Source organism: Pseudophryne corroboree, chromosome 4 (assembly GCF_028390025.1).
Source record: "Pseudophryne corroboree isolate aPseCor3 chromosome 4, aPseCor3.hap2, whole genome shotgun sequence".
NCBI classification, from domain to species: domain Eukaryota; kingdom Metazoa; phylum Chordata; class Amphibia; order Anura; family Myobatrachidae; genus Pseudophryne; species Pseudophryne corroboree.
The window spans coordinates 754,330,318-754,347,696 of NC_086447.1; the positions used below are offsets into that span (position 1 = coordinate 754,330,318).

The following is a 17,379-nucleotide window of genomic DNA, read 5'->3' on the forward strand; positions in this document are numbered from 1 at the left end:
TATGGGGGCCAATTGTTCAGGTAGGGGGCGATCAACCTCGGTTCGGGTTGATTCAGAGAACCGACCAGTCGGGTCGGCAAGGTACATCATGTGTGAAAAATACGGAAGTCACACAGAGGTTTTATGTGATGAATGGGAGAGAATGACTGTACAAGACAGGGAGAAATTCCCAAGAATAGGTAGCTTCAGTCCAGAAGTGTTACAAAATTTAAGGAGGAGGATATGTCTCATAAAATCAACAAAGAGACGAATTCAGCATCATGATTATTTACAGTTGTGGCAACAGGAAGGTGAGATACAGAGAGGTTTGGCTCTGGCGGCGGGATCTGGGGCAGTCAGGAAACTGATAGCCACAGCCCCGCCACCACCATACATAGCAGGAGAGAAGTTGATTACGGAGAGAAACGCACTGGGTTGTAAAACACAAACACTTAGTAACCCTGTAAATGTTAATGATGTTAACCAAGTAACTCATGCAAGTATTAACCCGTGCAAGTTGTACCCTGTTTTGAACTTTCCTCAGGAGTGTGATCAAGAAGACGATCCAGCAACAATTTCAGCTCTCTCTCTAGCGGCCACCATAGCAGAGACCACAGTAGGCACAGCAACACCCACGAGATTAGCGAAAGCCCCTAGCGGAGGGATAGGTGAGGTCGTGTCAACGGGTAAGTACGGCACCATGCATTATACTGAAACAATTTCTCCACAAGTTGTAGAATCTACACAGAATGAGGTTGTTAGAGTTAACCCTGTTAGAGTAATAGCAGTTCCCAATGGGAAAACAGATGTATCAGGAGCCACTCCCATAAGGAACATTGCCATGTACACACCATTTTCCCGAATGGAATTAAGAACAATAGTGTCCGAATTTCCTGACCCCAGGAAAGACTTAGTTGCTAGCCAAAAATACATCAGGGATCTAGGTAACACTGTAGAACCCAACAACAAGGATTGGCAGATACTGCTAAGAGCTTGTTTACCTTCAAATGTCGACTCAGTTCAATTCTTAGCTGATTGTGGACTAGATAAAGATGTACCACTTTCAGATGTGTACAACAAAGATAACGTAAAAAGGATAAATTTACAGCTAAAGGAGTATTTCCCAGCCGTTGTTAAATGGAACAAAATATTCTCCATTAGACAAAAAGAGTCCGAAACGGCAACAGAATATTTTCATCGGGCACTATTAGAAATGGCAAAGTACACTGGAATAGAAGACATTAAGACCAACCCAAACCACCAAGAAGTAGCAGTATCTGTACTGATGGATGGTTTAAAGGAAACATTAAAGACTAGGGTTCAGACCACGCAACCATGTTGGCGAGGTCTGTCGGTGTCCACATTAAGAGAGGCTGCTATTGATCACGACAGAAACATCACTAGACACAGGGAGTCGCAAAGTGATAAGTTGATGTCAGTAAGTATACAGGCGCTGACCACAAGGCAGCCTGCGTATGTACCACCGAATCCTGTGGGTAAGTCAAGTGTAATAACATGTTTTTCTTGTAACAAACAGGGACACTATGCACGAGACTGTAGAACAAAGAGTGTACAAAGATCTTTTCAACCCCCTAGACAACGACACGACACACGACATTGGGAGCAGGGTCCACAGAGGCGGAGTTTTGAGCCACATACAGGGGAAACAAAAAGATACCCCCCGAACAGAGATTGGCATGCCTCTGGTAGTTCCCAGCTAACTCCCCCACAAGTAGTTGCTGCCAACGGGATTCAGGTAGGTCAGCATACCCAATAGGGGTGTGGCCATACCTGTAATCTGCAGCCAGTGAAATTGATTGCCAGTCTTGGAAGTGAACCAGAGATTGCAATCAATGTAGCTGGTAGAACTTTAAACTTTCTTGTAGACACAGGGGCGGCCAAGTCAGTGATAAATTCGACAGTGGGCATGAGAACCACTGGTAGGACAGTTCCAGCCATGGGAGTAACAGGAGTAGTCCAGCACTACCCTGTTAGCAAACCAGCCGAGATTACAATAGGGCCTTTGCATACCAAGCATTCGTTTTTGCTAGCTGCATCGGCACCAACCAATCTCCTGGGAAGAGACTTACTATGTAAGATGGGTTGCGTCATTTATTGTACTCCTGAAGGTGTATTCTTGGACATTCCTGAGAATCACGCTCAGGAAGTACGAGACATGTTAGACTCCCCATCAAAATTAATGTCACATCCCATTATGACAAATAGGAATCCATCCCAAATAGAAGAGATGACATCTCAGATACCAGAGTCACTTTGGACAAAAGATGGACAGGACACTGGATTAATGGCAAACGTAGCTCCAGTAGTTGTACAAGTAAAAGATGGTAGGATAGCTCCAAAAATCCCACAGTATCCTCTGAAGCCAGAGGTGGAGTTAGGAGTTTTCCCAGTAATAGAGCGCTTGCTACAACAGGGCATTCTAGTAAGAACGTCCAGCACAGCAAATAGTCCCATCTTCCCTGTTAAAAAGAGTGGGGGGAGGGGTTACAGGCTAGTGCAGGATCTAAGGGGGATTAACAAAATAGTTGAGAGTCAGTTCCCCGTAGTGCCTAATCCAGCTGTCATCCTAATGCAAATTCCTCCCACTGCCAAATTTTTCACTGTTATTGACCTCTGCTCCGCATTCTTTTCGGTACCTCTGCACCCTGACAGCCAATATTTGTTTGCATTCACATACAGAGGAGTCCAATACACGTGGACTCGGTTACCCCAAGGTTTCATAGATAGTCCAAGTATATTTTCTCAGGCTTTGCATGATTGTTTACAGTCTTTCCAACCGGAGAGTGGATCAGTATTGATACAGTATGTAGATGATTTACTACTGTGTTCAGATTCGCTGGAAGCTTCCCTGAAGGATACGAAACAGCTCCTGTTTCATCTTTCAGACACAGGACATAAGGTTTCCAAAGACAAGTTGCAATTATGCCAACCTAAGGTAAAATATTTGGGACACTGTCTAACACAAGGACTGAGACACCTGACCGCTGATAGAATCGAAGCCATTAGAGACATGACACTGCCACAAACCCAGCAACAGATCAGGACGTTTTTAGGAATGTGTGGGTATTGCCGTAATTGGATCCCAGGGTTTTCCATATTGGCGTTACCTTTGCAGGAAATGGTCTCCTCAAACAAACCTGATAGGATCTCGCATACAGACGAATCCGAAACAGCATTTGAGAGACTCAAACAGTGCCTAACGCAGGCGCCAGCACTAGGTATGCCAGACTATGGGAAACCCTTTGAACTATACGGAACAGAAAGTGCTGGTTGCGCAGCAGGTGTACTAACCCAAAAACACGGTGATGCCAGCAGGCCAGTTGCATACTACAGCGCTCAGCTAGACACGGTAGCGCGATCCCTTCCCACATGCTTGCGTAGCGTTGCGGCGATAGCACTGCTAGTGACAAAAAGCGAAGATGTCGTGCTAGGCCACAACCTCACAATCCATACACCACATGCAGTATCTGCCTTATTGAATTCTGCCCAAACCAGACACGTCTCATCAGCAAGGTTTACAAGATGGGAATTGGCATTAATGGCCCCAGTAAACATCACCATAAGGAGATGCAGCGCATTAAATCCTGCAACATTTCTCCCAGGTGTGCCTGGTCAGACACAAAGGGTGGAAGGTGAGAGTGATGGGGAAGGAGGATTTAATACAAAGGAAGATGCACATGATTGTATGGAATATTTGACCCAAAATTTTACCGCAAGGCCTGACATCAGTGACAATCCACTGGAAGATGCAGAACTCACGTTCTACACTGACGGTAGTTGTCATAGACAGTCAGACTCGGGAGACTTGTGTACTGGATACGCAGTCGTAGATGACCAAGACACCATAGAAGCGGAACCGCTAGGTCCACCTCACTCAGCCCAGGTTGCTGAACTGGTCGCCCTAACCAGAGCATGTGAATTGGCTAAGGGTAAGTCAGCCAATATCTACACCGATTCTAGATACGCCTTCGGGGTAGTACATGATTTCGGAGCCCTATGGCGCCTCAGAAATTTCATGACGGCAGCTGGTACACCGATAGCGCATGCAGCTTATATAAAAAGGCTTCTAACAGCGATACAGGAACCCGACAGAGTGGCTGTTATCAAATGTAAAGCACATACATATAGTCAAGACCCAGTGTCACTTGGTAACAGCCGAGCAGACGAAGCAGCTAAGCTTGCAGCTGCTACCCCCATACAGACAGACACCACACAACTGATGGTATTTAATACCATCAACACACAGAAGTTGTGTGAGATGCAGAATTTGTGTTCCACACAGGAAAGAGCAGTCTGGAAGGCAAAGGGATATGGCCAGGAGTCCTCAGGGCTCTGGACGGATGGACATGGTAAACCAGTGGCCCCCAGAGCATATCTTCCATGTCTGGCTGAAGCAGCTCATGGGTTGACTCATCTAGGCAAGGAGGGGATGTGCAAATTGGTAAGAGCATACTGGTGCGCCCCAGGATTCTCCTCTCATGCGGGTAAAAGAGCAATGTCATGCCTTACCTGTCTGAGAAAGAATGTTGGAAAAGCAATACCTACAGAACCATCCCATATCCCACCTGCCGGCGGCCCTTTCCAGGTAATACAAATTGACTTCATTCAATTACCCCCATGTCGAAATTTGAAATATGTACTTGTTTGTATAGATGTTTTCTCGAATTGGGTCGAAGCATTTCCAGCAGCTACAAATACCGCTATGTTTACAGCTAAGAAAATTGTGCAGGAATTTGTATGTAGATATGGTATCCCTAGAATAATCGAAAGTGATAGGGGTACCCATTTTACCGGTGATGTCTTTCAAGGAATGTGTAAATTAATGGGTATTGATAGCAAGCTGCACACTCCGTACCGTCCACAGGCGAGTGCGAAGGTCGAAAGAGTGAACAGCACTATTAAAAATAAATTGAGTAAAGTAATGGCAGAGACAGGATTGACGTGGCCAGAAGCTTTACCCATTGTTTTGTATAGCATCAGAACCACTCCCAGGTCCCCTCTTAACCTGTCCCCTTTTGAAATTCTGTTTGGTCGACAACCGCATGTCATGATTAACCCTCAGGAGGATTTGAAATGTAACAATGAAGTAACTGTAAAATACTTGATTAACATGAGTAAGCAGTTGAGGAATCAAAATGATAATCTGAAGTTGGTGATTCCTGATTTACCAGATAGTAATTGTCATGACATTGAACCTGGGGATTATGTAATGATACGAAATTTTCTACGCTCAGGTTGTCTTATTGATAGATGGGAAGGACCATACCAGGTCTTATTGACTAGCACCACAGCATTGAAGGTTGCTGAGAGAGAGACTTGGGTCCATTCATCCCACTGCAAAAAGGTTGCTGATCCAGAGAAGTCCCGTGATAAGGAACAGACGGTAGAGGTTGTATCACTGGAGTGTCTGTTCCAGGAGGACTGAGGCGGCACCTGAGCCTTGAAGACCGAAAGCAGTTGTTGACTCCCTTCCCCCTTTTATTGTTTTTCTCCACTTCCCATCCCCTCTCCCTTAAAATTTCTTTTTCCCCCTTCTCATTCTTCTCTATTTCCTCCTCAAAGATGGACTTGCCCCAAGAGACTGTGATCCGGATTTTGATGTTAACCATGATGTTGACCAGAGCAGTCTGTTCCGGCGAGAGTACCATAGAGGTCGAGAGAGGTTCTGGAATGGGTTCCGATTATGATGATGGAGGCGTAGTTTCCCAAGATCAACCAAACCAACAAGCAAAGGCGAGTATCAGAAAACGATCCGATAGAAGAAATTGTGATGGATTATTAGCTGAAGAAAACTGTATCTGTAGGCTCTGTGACAATTTGATTGAGGATGGGTGCATAAAGAAATGCCAATCCAGTTTTAATATCCATATGGACCGGCATCCATTGAGTGACTATCACTCCTTAGTGGGTAACGTATTAAACCAAACAGATTGTTGGGTATGCTCTCAAGTACCTCAGGGTCATAGCAAATCAGGGCTAGTACCATTTCCTTTAACGTTAGGGGAGGTACTTGAGCTAAGTGGTGGGAGACCGGTGGACCGGAGGTTTAACATCTCCAGCCCTCCTAGTTTGAAGCTCCACCAATACCATGTGGATAGGTCCCTCTTATGTTTTAATATCTCCAATCCCCGTAAGCCGGGAAATTGGGAAGTGTCATGGAGCAACCTTACCATGACCTTTTCACACAGAGCAGATAGAATGCCTACAGATACAGAGCTTGTACGCCACATAGCCAGTAGAGGAAAATCTTTCCGGTATAGGTATACCTTAGGAAATAGGATTACGAGAGTTGGAGAAGTATCACCAGGATACTGTGCACATATCGTACAAACTGATACATGCATTAAGCAGATGGAAGAATTAGGGTCAGGAGATTTCACCTGGAAGGTGTGTAATATGGTAATGTCCTTCTCTGTCCCATATGTTCTCCCCGATGATGCATATTTCATATGCGGGAGAAAGGCGTACAAGTGGCTTGCCCCAAACTCTGAAGGATTGTGTTATATTGGAAAAGTATTGCCTGAAGTGATGACGGTAACACATGACAAAATGAAGGACATACACCGTGGTGCCCAAGCTCCCTATACTCACACTCATTACGAGCACCGAGTTAAAAGACAACTGTCAGAAAGGTTAGAGCATCCGGCCTCTGATCTTATCCATGAATCCACCGGGATTCAGGTTCTGGTAGCGTTAGATTTCACTCGCACCGCTCGAGGAGTGATGAATTATAGATACATTTCCGCACTCGCCAATTTGTTAGATAATATCACTGAAATGTATGATGACACGTTCAGATACACTGGAAGAGAACTTCAAGCTTATAAAACAGAACTAGTTCAGCATAGGATGGTTCTTAATTATCTTACAGCAGTAACAGGCGGATATTGTGTTACATTGGCAACACAGTACGGCATAAAGTGTTGCACGTATATCACAAATAGCACCGAGGATCCGGTAGAGGTCATAGACCAAAAGATGGACGATATCCTCCAATTAAAATGGGAATTTCGCCGAAAACACAATCTCACCCTTGCCGCTGTAGGTAATGAGCTGACTAGTTGGGTGTCATGGTTGAACCCGCGAAATTGGTTCTCCGGTTTAGGAGACTGGGCTCAAGGAGTCATAATGGATGTTGGAAAGTTTCTCCTATGTATCTTAGGTGTTGTTATATCTATTGGATTGATATTTAGATGCGGGCAGGCTTTAATGAGGTGCAAACAAAGTACAAAAGTGATGAGCTTGAGGAGTGAGGAAACCGTAATTAACCTGGATTTGATTTATGACCCAATGATAGAAACCATGATGTGATGAAAATGCGATTATAAGGTCCGTTTCTTTCACCTGTTTTTCTGCTTTTTCTCCAAGATACAAAGACCCCCTTGGACAAGGAAGTTGACGAGACGCTATACAGACAACAGACAAGCACCAAAGATGAAGTTTTGACAACCTATGATATGGACACTTGATGAACTTTGCCATGGATCCCCAGTTTCCCTAGTATTTTTTTAAATTCACGCTAGCCCAACATTTTTTGTAAATCTGATGGCACTGACAAAGCTATTTGCTCATGCCCAAGGAGCAATACAGCGCAAAGAAGACGACTCTCAACAGATACCGAACAAAACTTCAACAACAGATGTACATTTCCCTGACATAGAATACCCCCGCATTTACCGTAATTATGTCTTTTCTTCATTTCTACAACCCTCAGGTAATGACACACATAGTATAGGGAATACAGGCACAGATATCAGCAATCACATATTCCCCCATTCATGTATCATCAACTAAAATGTGCTCCCCATTTTGTTCAAAAGCCGAAAAGAGCTCGGTAAAGTTTGACAGCCCATCCACAGACCTGTACCACGGGATAAGAAGGAATTCAAATGTATACTTCGCAATACCTCGAAGCTTGATTTACCACACGTACGGCACGATGATACATGACCCTCCAAACATGGACTCATACACACATACTTCTGCTATCTCACTAGGTCATACCCTCTTCACACCTACTCCTCTCTTCTTCCTTACCCAACCATGGAAATGAATTAACCCCTGACTTATATTTTTCTCCTTTTTGAAATGTTTTGAAGGTGGCAGTTATTATTGACTGCCAAAGGGTGGACTGTCAAAGTCAGAAAAATATCCCCATACACTCTGCCATATTTGCACCGCACACTGGTCTGCGCTGCGCATGCGTACGCTCTCCCGTGAAGGCGCATACCCGCAATAGCGTGCACCCGCGGACGCACGGTATGCGTATTTACGGTAGAGTTTATGTAACCGTGGCGTGCGACTCATTCGTTACATATTTTCACAATTAATGTAGTTTGTAGACCATGGTCCCTTTGATAGATTCTGAAAGTTTGGTTAATATAGAATGTCCCTGAATGGAGGAATCCCTCTTTGTATTGTGCGAAGGGTCTAACAGGAATCATACAGCAGTGTTTGGTACCCATCGGAAGAGTATTTAATTAACAATATTCCGGTGTTGGTTTGGAGCGTATTAATCGCTCGTGCGGATAGTTATGGACATAAGAAGTTTATGTCCATTTCTATTATTTACGCATACTCAGGTATGCGGCGGGAAACCTAGTTTCCCACCCACCTGAGCTGTTTGAAATCGTCACAGCCCACCTGTATGAATCACCCTATGACCTTTTGTTATAATGCGAAGCCGAATTCCTGCGTCCAATGAACAATGAGGTTGTAGGGACCATTAGATTGCATTGTGTGAGTAGCATAAAAGACGGGCCTGTGGCATCCAGCTTTCACTTCTCATCAAACGGTTCTCATTGCTGATAATCGGGAAGCTGGATGTCCAGAGGCGCATGCGACCATACCCTTTGTGCGTAAGTTTTTCTCCGTAATCATATTGTCTTACTGTGAGCCAATCTCTCTCTCTCTCCGTCTCTCTCTCTCTCTCTCTCTCCCCTCTCTTTCTCTCGTATCTCCCATTGACTAGTATTGTATTGTATTAGATCAGCATAGTATTGTATTGTATTTCTTGTATAGTTATTCGGTTAGGAAGTCTCTGTTATATTGTAGTGTATCATTTGTACTGTGATTCTTTTTGCAAGTATAATAGTTATAATACAGATAATAGGCTTTGGACCCTAAACCAGTATCTGTGTATTTCCTATAGTTTTAAGTGTTCACTTGAGCGTCGATGACGCTCAAGCAGCTTTGTAGTTAGTCAGGTTACACAAGGTTGCACTTACACCCTGTATTCACATTAAGGTATTCTGTGTATTTCATTGATAAAAGGTTTAGACATAAAGGTATAGCGTTGTGAGCGTCTGCGCCGCTGGTGATCTCCTCGTGGTCTCGAGCGTCCGCTACGCCATAGCGAATCATTACTCTAGTCATCACCAATAACGTGCTGTCCTGTGATCACTGGGCCGTGAGCGAACGTGACGCTTGAGCGTCTCGCCTACGGCTAAGCGATCGTTACGCAACTAGCGTACCCTTACGGTACTTCTTAAGTAAACAGCGTACTGTGTTCTTAGACTTCATTAAGGGTTGTTTATACGACAAAAGAATTTGAGATTGTCATACCAATGTGATTTTAAGAAACTCAACACCACGTTGAGAACCCAAGGTGCCACTGGAGGCACAACCGGGGGCTGAATATGCAGCACTCCTTTTACAATGTCTGAACTTCAGGTACTGAAGCTAGTTCTTTCTGGAAGAAAATCGACAGAGCCGAGATCTGTACCTTAATGGAGCCTAATTTTAGGCCCATAGACACTCCTGCTTGTAGGAAATGCAGAAATCGACCTAGTTGAAATTCCTCTGTTGGGGCCTTTTTTGGCCTCACACCAAGCAACATATTTTCGCCACATGCGGTGATAATGTTTTGCAGTTACATCTTTCCTGGCTTGAATCAGCGTAGGAATGACTTCCTCCGGAATGCCCTTTTCCTTTAGGATCCGGCGTTCAACCGCCATGCCGTCATAACGTAGCCGCGGTAAGTCTTGGAACAGACAGGGCCCCTGCTGCCGCAGGTCCTGTCTGAGCGGCAGAGGCCATGGGTCCTCTGATATAATGTCTTGAAGTTCTGGGTACCAAGCTCTTCTTGGCCAATCCGGAACCACGAGTATCGTTCTTACTCCTCGCCTTCCTATTATCCTCAGTACCTTTTGTATGAGAGGCAGAGGGGGGAACACATAAACCGACTGGTACACCCACGGTGTTACCAGAGCGTCCACAGCTATCGCCTGAGGGTCCCTATGACCTGGCGCAATATCTTTTATAGCTTTTTGTTGAGGCGAGACGCCATCATGTCCACCTGTGGCCTTTCCCAATGGTGTACAATCCTTTGGAAGACTTCTGGATGAAATCCCCACTCTCCCGGGTGGAGGTCGTGTCTGCTGAGAAGATCTGCTTCCCAGTCGTCCACTCCGGGAATGAACACTGCTGACAGTGTTAACACATGATTTTCCGCCCATCGGAGAATCCTTGTGGCTTCTGCCATCGCCATCCTGCTTCTTGTGCCGCCCCGTTGGTTTACATGGGCGACTGCCGTGATGTTGTCTGATTGGATCAGTACCGGCTGGTTTTGAAGCAGAGGCCTTGCCTGACTCAGGGCATTGTAAATGGCCCTCAGTTCCAGAATATTTATGTGTAGGGAAGTCACCTGACTTGACCAAAGTCCCTGGAAGTTTTTTCCCCTGTGTGACTGCCCCCCAGCCTCAAAGGCTGGCATCCATGGTCACTAGGACCTAGTCCTGTATGCCGAACATGCGGCCCTCTTGAAGATGGGCACTCTGCAGCCACCACAGTAGAGATACCCCGGTCCTTGAAGACATGGTTATCAGCCGATGCATCTGAAGCTGTGATCCGGACCACTTGTCCAACAGGTCCCACTGAAAAGTTCTTGCATGGAACCTGCCGAATGGGATTGCTTCGTAGGAAGCTACCATTTTTTCCCAGGACTCGCGTGCAATGATGCACCGATACCTGTTTTGGCTTCAGGAGGTCTCTGACTAGAGATGACAGCTCCTTGGCTTTCTCCTCCGGGAGAAACACTTATTTCTGTTCTGTGTCCAGAACCATCCCCAGGAACAGTAGACGTGTCGTAGGAACCAGCTGTGACTTTGGACTGTTTAGAGTCCAACCGTGCTGTTGTAGCACTTTCCAAAATAGTGCTACCCCGACTAGCAACTGCTCCTTGGACCTTGCCCTTATAAGGAGATTGTCCAAGTACGGGATAATTAAAACTCCCTTTTTTCGAAGGAGTATCATCATTTCGGCCATTACCTTGGTAAACACCCTCGGTGCCATGTACAGTCCAAACGGCAGTGTCTGGACTTGGTAATGGTAATCCTGTACCACAAATCTGAGGTACTCCTGGCGAGGATGGTAAATGGGGACATGCAGGTAAGCATCCTTGATGTCCCGGGATCCCATGTAATCCCCCTCGTCCAGGCTTGCAATAACCGCCCTGAGCGATTCCATCTTGAACTTGAATTTTTTTATGTATGTGTTCAAGGATTTTAAATATAAAATGGGTCACACCGAACCATGCGGTTTCGGTACCCCAAACCGTGTGGAATAGTAACCCCGTCCTTGTTGAAGTAGGGGCACCTTGAGTATTACCTGCTGGGAATACAGCTCATTAATTGCCTCTAGCGCAGCCTCCCTGCCTGAGGGAGTTGTCGGCAAGGCATATTTGAGGAAACGGCGGGGGGGAGACATCTCAAATTCCAGCTTGTACCCCTGAAATACTACTTGAATGAAACAGGGATGCACCTGTGAGCGAGCCCACTGATCGCTGAAATTTTTGAGACGGCCCCCCACCGTACCTGGCTACACCTGTGGAGCCCCCGCGTCATGCTGTGGACTCAGAGGAAGCGAGAGAAGAATTTTGATTCTGGGAACAGGCTGACTGGTGCAGCTTTTTCCCTCTTCCCATGTCTCTGTACAGAAAGGAAGCGCCTTTGACCCGCTTGCTTTTCTGAAGCCGAAAGAACTGTACCTGATAATACAGTGCTTTCTTAGTCTGTGAGGAAACCTGAGGTAATGGATACGAGGTCCCAGAGACCATCCCCAAATAATTCCTCACCCTTATAAGGCAGAGTCTCTATGCGCCTTTTAAATTCAGCATCACCTGTCCAGTGACAGGTCTCTAATACCCTCCTGACAGAATGGACATTACATTCATTTTGGATGCCAGCCGGCAAAATATCCCTCTGTGCATCCCTCATATATAAGACGACGACTTTAATATGTTCTCATGTTTGACAGGGTCACCGGCCACGCTGCAGCAGCACGATCTGCAGGTCTCAGTCTAGTACCTGAGTGTGTAAATACAGACTTCAGGATAGCCTCCTGCTTTTTATCAGCAGGTACCTTCAAAGTGGCCGTATCCTAAGACGGCAGTGCCACCTTTTTTGACAACCGTGTGAGCGCCTTATCCACCCTAGGGGATATCTCCCAGCGTAACTTATCCTCTGGCGGGAAAGGGTACGCCATTAGTAACTTTTTAGAAATTACCAGTTTCTTATCGGGGGGAACCCACGCTTTTCACACACTTCATTCATTCATCTGATGGGGGAACAAAACACTGCCTGCTTTTTCTCCCCAAACACAAAACCCTTTTTTAGTGGTACTTGGGTTAATGTCAGAAATGTGTAACACATTTTTTATTGCCGGGATCAAGTCACGGATGTTCCTAGTGGATTGTGTATATGTCTCAACCTTGTCGACACTGGAGTCAGACTCCGTGTCGACATCTGTGTCTGCCATCTGAGGTAGCGGGCGTTTTTGAGCCCCTGATGGCCTTTGAGACGCCAGGGCAGGCGCGGACTGAGAGGCCGGCTGTCCCACAGCTGTTACGTCACCCACCCTTTTATGTAAGGAGTTGACATTGTCGGTTAATACCTTTCACCTAACCATCCACTCTGGTGTCGGCCCCACAGGGGGCGACATCACATTTATCGGCATCTGCTCCGTCACCATATAAGCCTCCTCATTAAACATGTCGACACAGCTGTACCGACACACCGCACACACACAGGGAATGCTCTGACTGAGGACAGGACCCCACAAAGCCCTTTGGGGAGACAGAGAGAGAGTATGCCAGCACACACCAGAGCGCTATATAATGTGGGGATTAACACTATAACGGAGTGAAATTTCCCCAATAGCTGCTTGTATATATAATATTGCGCCTAAATTTAGTGCCCCCCCTCTCTTTTTAACCCTTTGAGCCTGAAAACTACAGGGTAGAGCCTGGGGAGCTTTCTTCCAGCTGCACTGTGAAGAGAAAATGGCGCCAGTGTGTCTGAGGGAGATAGCTCCGCCCCTTTTTCGAGGACTTTTCTCCCGCTTTTTTCTGGATTCTGGCAGGGGTATTTACCACATATATAGCCTCTGGGGCTATATATTGTGGTATTTTTGCCAGCCAAGGTGTTTTTATTGCTGCTCAGGGCGCCCCCCCCCCCCCCCCCCCCCCTAGCGCCCTGCACCCTCAGTGACCGGAGTGTGGAGTGTGTATGAGGAGCAATGGCGCACAGCTGCAGTGCTGTGCGCTACCTTGGTGAAGACTGATGTCTTCTGCCGCCGATTTTCCGGACCTCTTCTTGCTTCTGGCTCTGTAAGGGGGACGGCGGCGCGGCTCCGGGACCGAACACCAAGGCTGGGCCTGCGGTCGATCCCTCTGGAGCTAATGGTGTCCAGTAGCCTAAGAAGCCCAAGCTGGCTGCAAGCAGGCAGGTTCGCTTCTTCTCCCCTTAGTCCCTCGCTGCAGTGAGCCTGTTGCCAGCAGGTCTCACTGAAAATAAAAAACCTAATTCTATACTTTCTTTCTAGAAGCTCAGGAGAGCCCCTAGTGTGCATCCAACCTCGGCCGGGCACAAAATCTAACTGAGGCTTGGAGGAGGGTCATAGTGGGAGGAGCCAGTGCACACCAGGTGACCTAAAGCTTTCTTTAGTTGTGCCCAGTCTCCTGCGGAGCCGCTATTCCCCATGGTCCTTACAGAGTTCCCAGCATCCACTAGGACGTCAGAGAAATAACAAGTCAGCACAAAAACATCTACCTCCATTGCAGTGCCAATGACAAGTATTCTGCAAAGTGTTATTCCCAAGTAAGAGTGGTGACTTCAAATATCTACAACGGGATCCGGTCTCTAGGTCGACAGTAACTAGGTCAACACTGTCTAGGTCGACCACTATTGGTCGACAGTAACTAGGTTGACCGTGTTTCTATGTCGAGATGTTCTAGGTCGACATGAGTTTTTCACGATTTTTTTTCTTTTTTTGAACTTTTTCATACTTAACGATCCACGAGGACTACAATTGGGAACGGTAACCTGTGCCGAGCGCAGCGAGGCACCTTGCCCAAAGCATGGCGAGCGAAGCGAGCCCTGCAAGGGGCACGGTGCACTAACTGGGGTTCCCGGTCACTCTACGAAGAAAACGACACCAAAAAACATAAACAAAACCATGTTGACCTTTTGACCTGTCGACCTAGACCATGTCGACCTAGACACCCTGTCGACCTAGTTTCTGTCGACCAATAGTGGGCGATCTAGACACTGTTGACCTAGTTACTATCTACCTTCCATACCACACCCAACTACAAAATGGTGCTATGTCATCTGCATGGTCATACGAAAATCTATCCAGGAAAATTGTATCCAGGAAAATTGTGACCAGTTCCTGACAGGGAAACTAAAGGGCAACTAACATGCTAAGGAGTAACTACCATAGCAGAAGGTGCAGCTGCTACAGCACCTGCCTGCCACTTGGGATGTGTATGTATGTTTTCATCCTCAGTGGTGCATGGAAGCCCTTACAAAATGTTGCTATAGTAGACATAAATAGCATAAAATAAATTAGGTCAATTTCTTTTCAGACATGAAAAAAAAAAACATTTCCATATAGGGCACATTTTCCCTTTAAGGCTCCCAACAGTTTTGCAAAGGGAAGGGAGGAGAGCAGGCCGTAGAACAACAGAGGCATTTTCTTTAGGTGATATCACTGTTGAAAGGGGAAGGGCGGTGACGGCTGCAAGGTGCATGGTGACAGACAGTCAGTAATAGAACCCAGAGTATCACATAAAGAACACTACTACGGTCTCCAGCAATACACTTTGTCACTGCTCTTCTCTAAAGGTTTGCAACCTATATAACAGGTGTCTAGAAGCCAGTGTAGGAACATTTAAATGCAGAACTGAATACATGATTTAACACAATGAATGGTGGCAGCTTTTTAAAGCATTTGCATAGAAAATGTTACTTATATGTTGATCAATTGTCCCCCAACATTGTTGAAAGATCTCATATGCAGCATATATCTGCCGTGCCATATTATGCCAGATTATGGCCTACATTTATTACCCACAATTTAGTAAAAGTGGTAAAGGTGCCATTTATTATAAAGCCTTCTTACATTTTGCTCAAGTTTTCTACTTTGGTTTGATGCTTTCAATCAGTAAATTTAGTGCATGCATGGACTAAGAAAGCAGTTTCCAAAGTTATAGAAAGGACTCTTTCTCATACAGTGGCGGACTTGAGAGTCAGGCCACCCCTAGAATTATTGCCCCTTGTCACTCTTCAGCCTCCTGTATCTTTCCAGCTCCAGCCTGCAGTGTCTCTATAGCCCCCTTCTGTTTCTCCAGCTCCAGCCCATGCAGTCTCTCCAGCCTCCTTATGTTTCTCCAGCTCGAGCCATGCAGTGTCTCTCCATCCCCCTCCATTCTCTACAGCCACCCTTATGTCTCTCAAGCCTCAGCTCGCTTGTGTCTCTCCAGCTCCAGCCTGCTGGTGTCTCTCTAGCTCATTTAAGTCCCTCTAGCCCCCTTCTGTCCCTCCAGCTGTAGCCCTGCATTGTCTCTCCAGTCCCCTTCTGTCCCTCCAGCTGTAGCCCTGCATCGTCTCTCCAGTCTCCTTCTGTCCCTCCAGCTGTAGCCCTGCATTGTCTCTCCAGTCCCCTTCTGTCCCTCCAGCTGTAGCCCTGCATTGTCTCTCCAGTCCCCTTCTGTCCCTCCAGCTGTAGCCCTGCATTGTCTCTCCAGTCCCCTCAGCTATAGCCCTGCATTGTCTCTCCAGTCCCCTTCTGTCCCTCCAGCTGTAGCCCTGCATTGTCTCTCCAGTCCCCTTCTGTCCCTCCAGCTGTAGCCCTACATTGTCTCTCCAGTCCCCTTCTGTCCCTCCAGCTGTAGCCCTGCATTGTCTCTCCAGTCCCCTTCTGTCCCTCCAGCTGTAGCCCTGCATTGTCTCTCCAGTCCCCTTCTGTCCCTCCAGCTGTAGCCCTGCATTGTCTCTCCAGTCCCCTTCTGTCCCTCCAGCTGTAGCCCTGCATTGTCTCCCCAGTCCCCTTCTGTCCCTCCAGCTGTAGCCCTGCATTGTCTCTCCAGTCCCCTTCTGTCCCTCCAGCTGTAAGTCCTGCATTGTCTCTCCAGTCCCCTTCTGTCCCTCCAGCTGTAGCCTTGCATTGTCTCTCCAGTCCCCTTCTGTCCCTCCAGCTGTAGCCCTGCATTGTCTCTCCAGTCCCCTTCTGTCCCTCCAGCTGTAAGTCCTGCATTGTCTCTCCAGTCCCCTTCTGTCCCTCCAGCTGTAGCCCTGCATTGTCTCTCCAGTCCCCTTCTGTCCCTCCAGCTGTAAGTCCTGCATTGTCTCTCCAGTCCCCTTCTGTCCCTGCAGCTGTAGCCCTGCATTGTCTCTCCAGTCCCCTTCTGTCCCTCCAGTTGTAAGTCCTGCATTGTCTCTCCAGTCCTCTTCTGTCCCTCCAGCTGTAGCCCTGCATTGTCTCTCCAGTCCCCTTCTGTCCCTCCAGCTGTAAGTCCTGCATTGTCTCTCCAGTCCCCTTCTGTCCCTCCAGCTGTAAGTCCTGCATTGTCTCTCCAGTCCCCTTCTGTCCCTCCAGCTGTAGCCCTGCATTGTCTCTCCAGTCCCCTTCTGTCCCTCCAGCTGTAGCCCTGCATTGTCTCTCCAGTCCCCTTCTGTCCCTCCAGCTGTAGCCCTGCATTGTCTCTCCAGTCCCCTTCTGTCCCTCCAGCTGTTAGTCCTGCATTGTCTCTCCAGTCCCCTTCTGTCCCTCCAGCTGTAGCCCTGCAGTGTCTCTCCAGTCCCCTTCTGTCCCTCCAGCTGTAAGTCCTGCATTGTCTCTCCAGTCCCCTTCTGTCCCTCCAGCTGTAGCCCTGCATTGTCTCTCCAGTCCCCTTCTGTCCCTCCAGCTGTAGCCCGTCCATCCCTTTTGTTACTCCAGCTCCAGCCCTGCAGTATCTCTCCAGCCCTCTTCTGTCCCTCTAGCTGTAGCCATGCATTGTCCCTCCAGCCCTTATGTTTCTCCAGCTCTGCAGTGTTTTTCCATCTCTCCTTCTGTGTCTCCAGCAACAGCCCCTTGTGTCCCTGCAGCCCCCTAATT

The 17,379-nt window shown here is 47.2% G+C and overlaps 1 protein-coding gene across 3 annotated transcripts in view; it reads right to left on the reverse strand.

The window, feature by feature from the left end:
* RALGAPA2 (Ral GTPase activating protein catalytic subunit alpha 2) overlaps positions 1–17,379 on the reverse strand; it is a 605,428-nt gene that overhangs the window by 481,173 nt on the left and 106,876 nt on the right. The window lies entirely within an intron of this gene.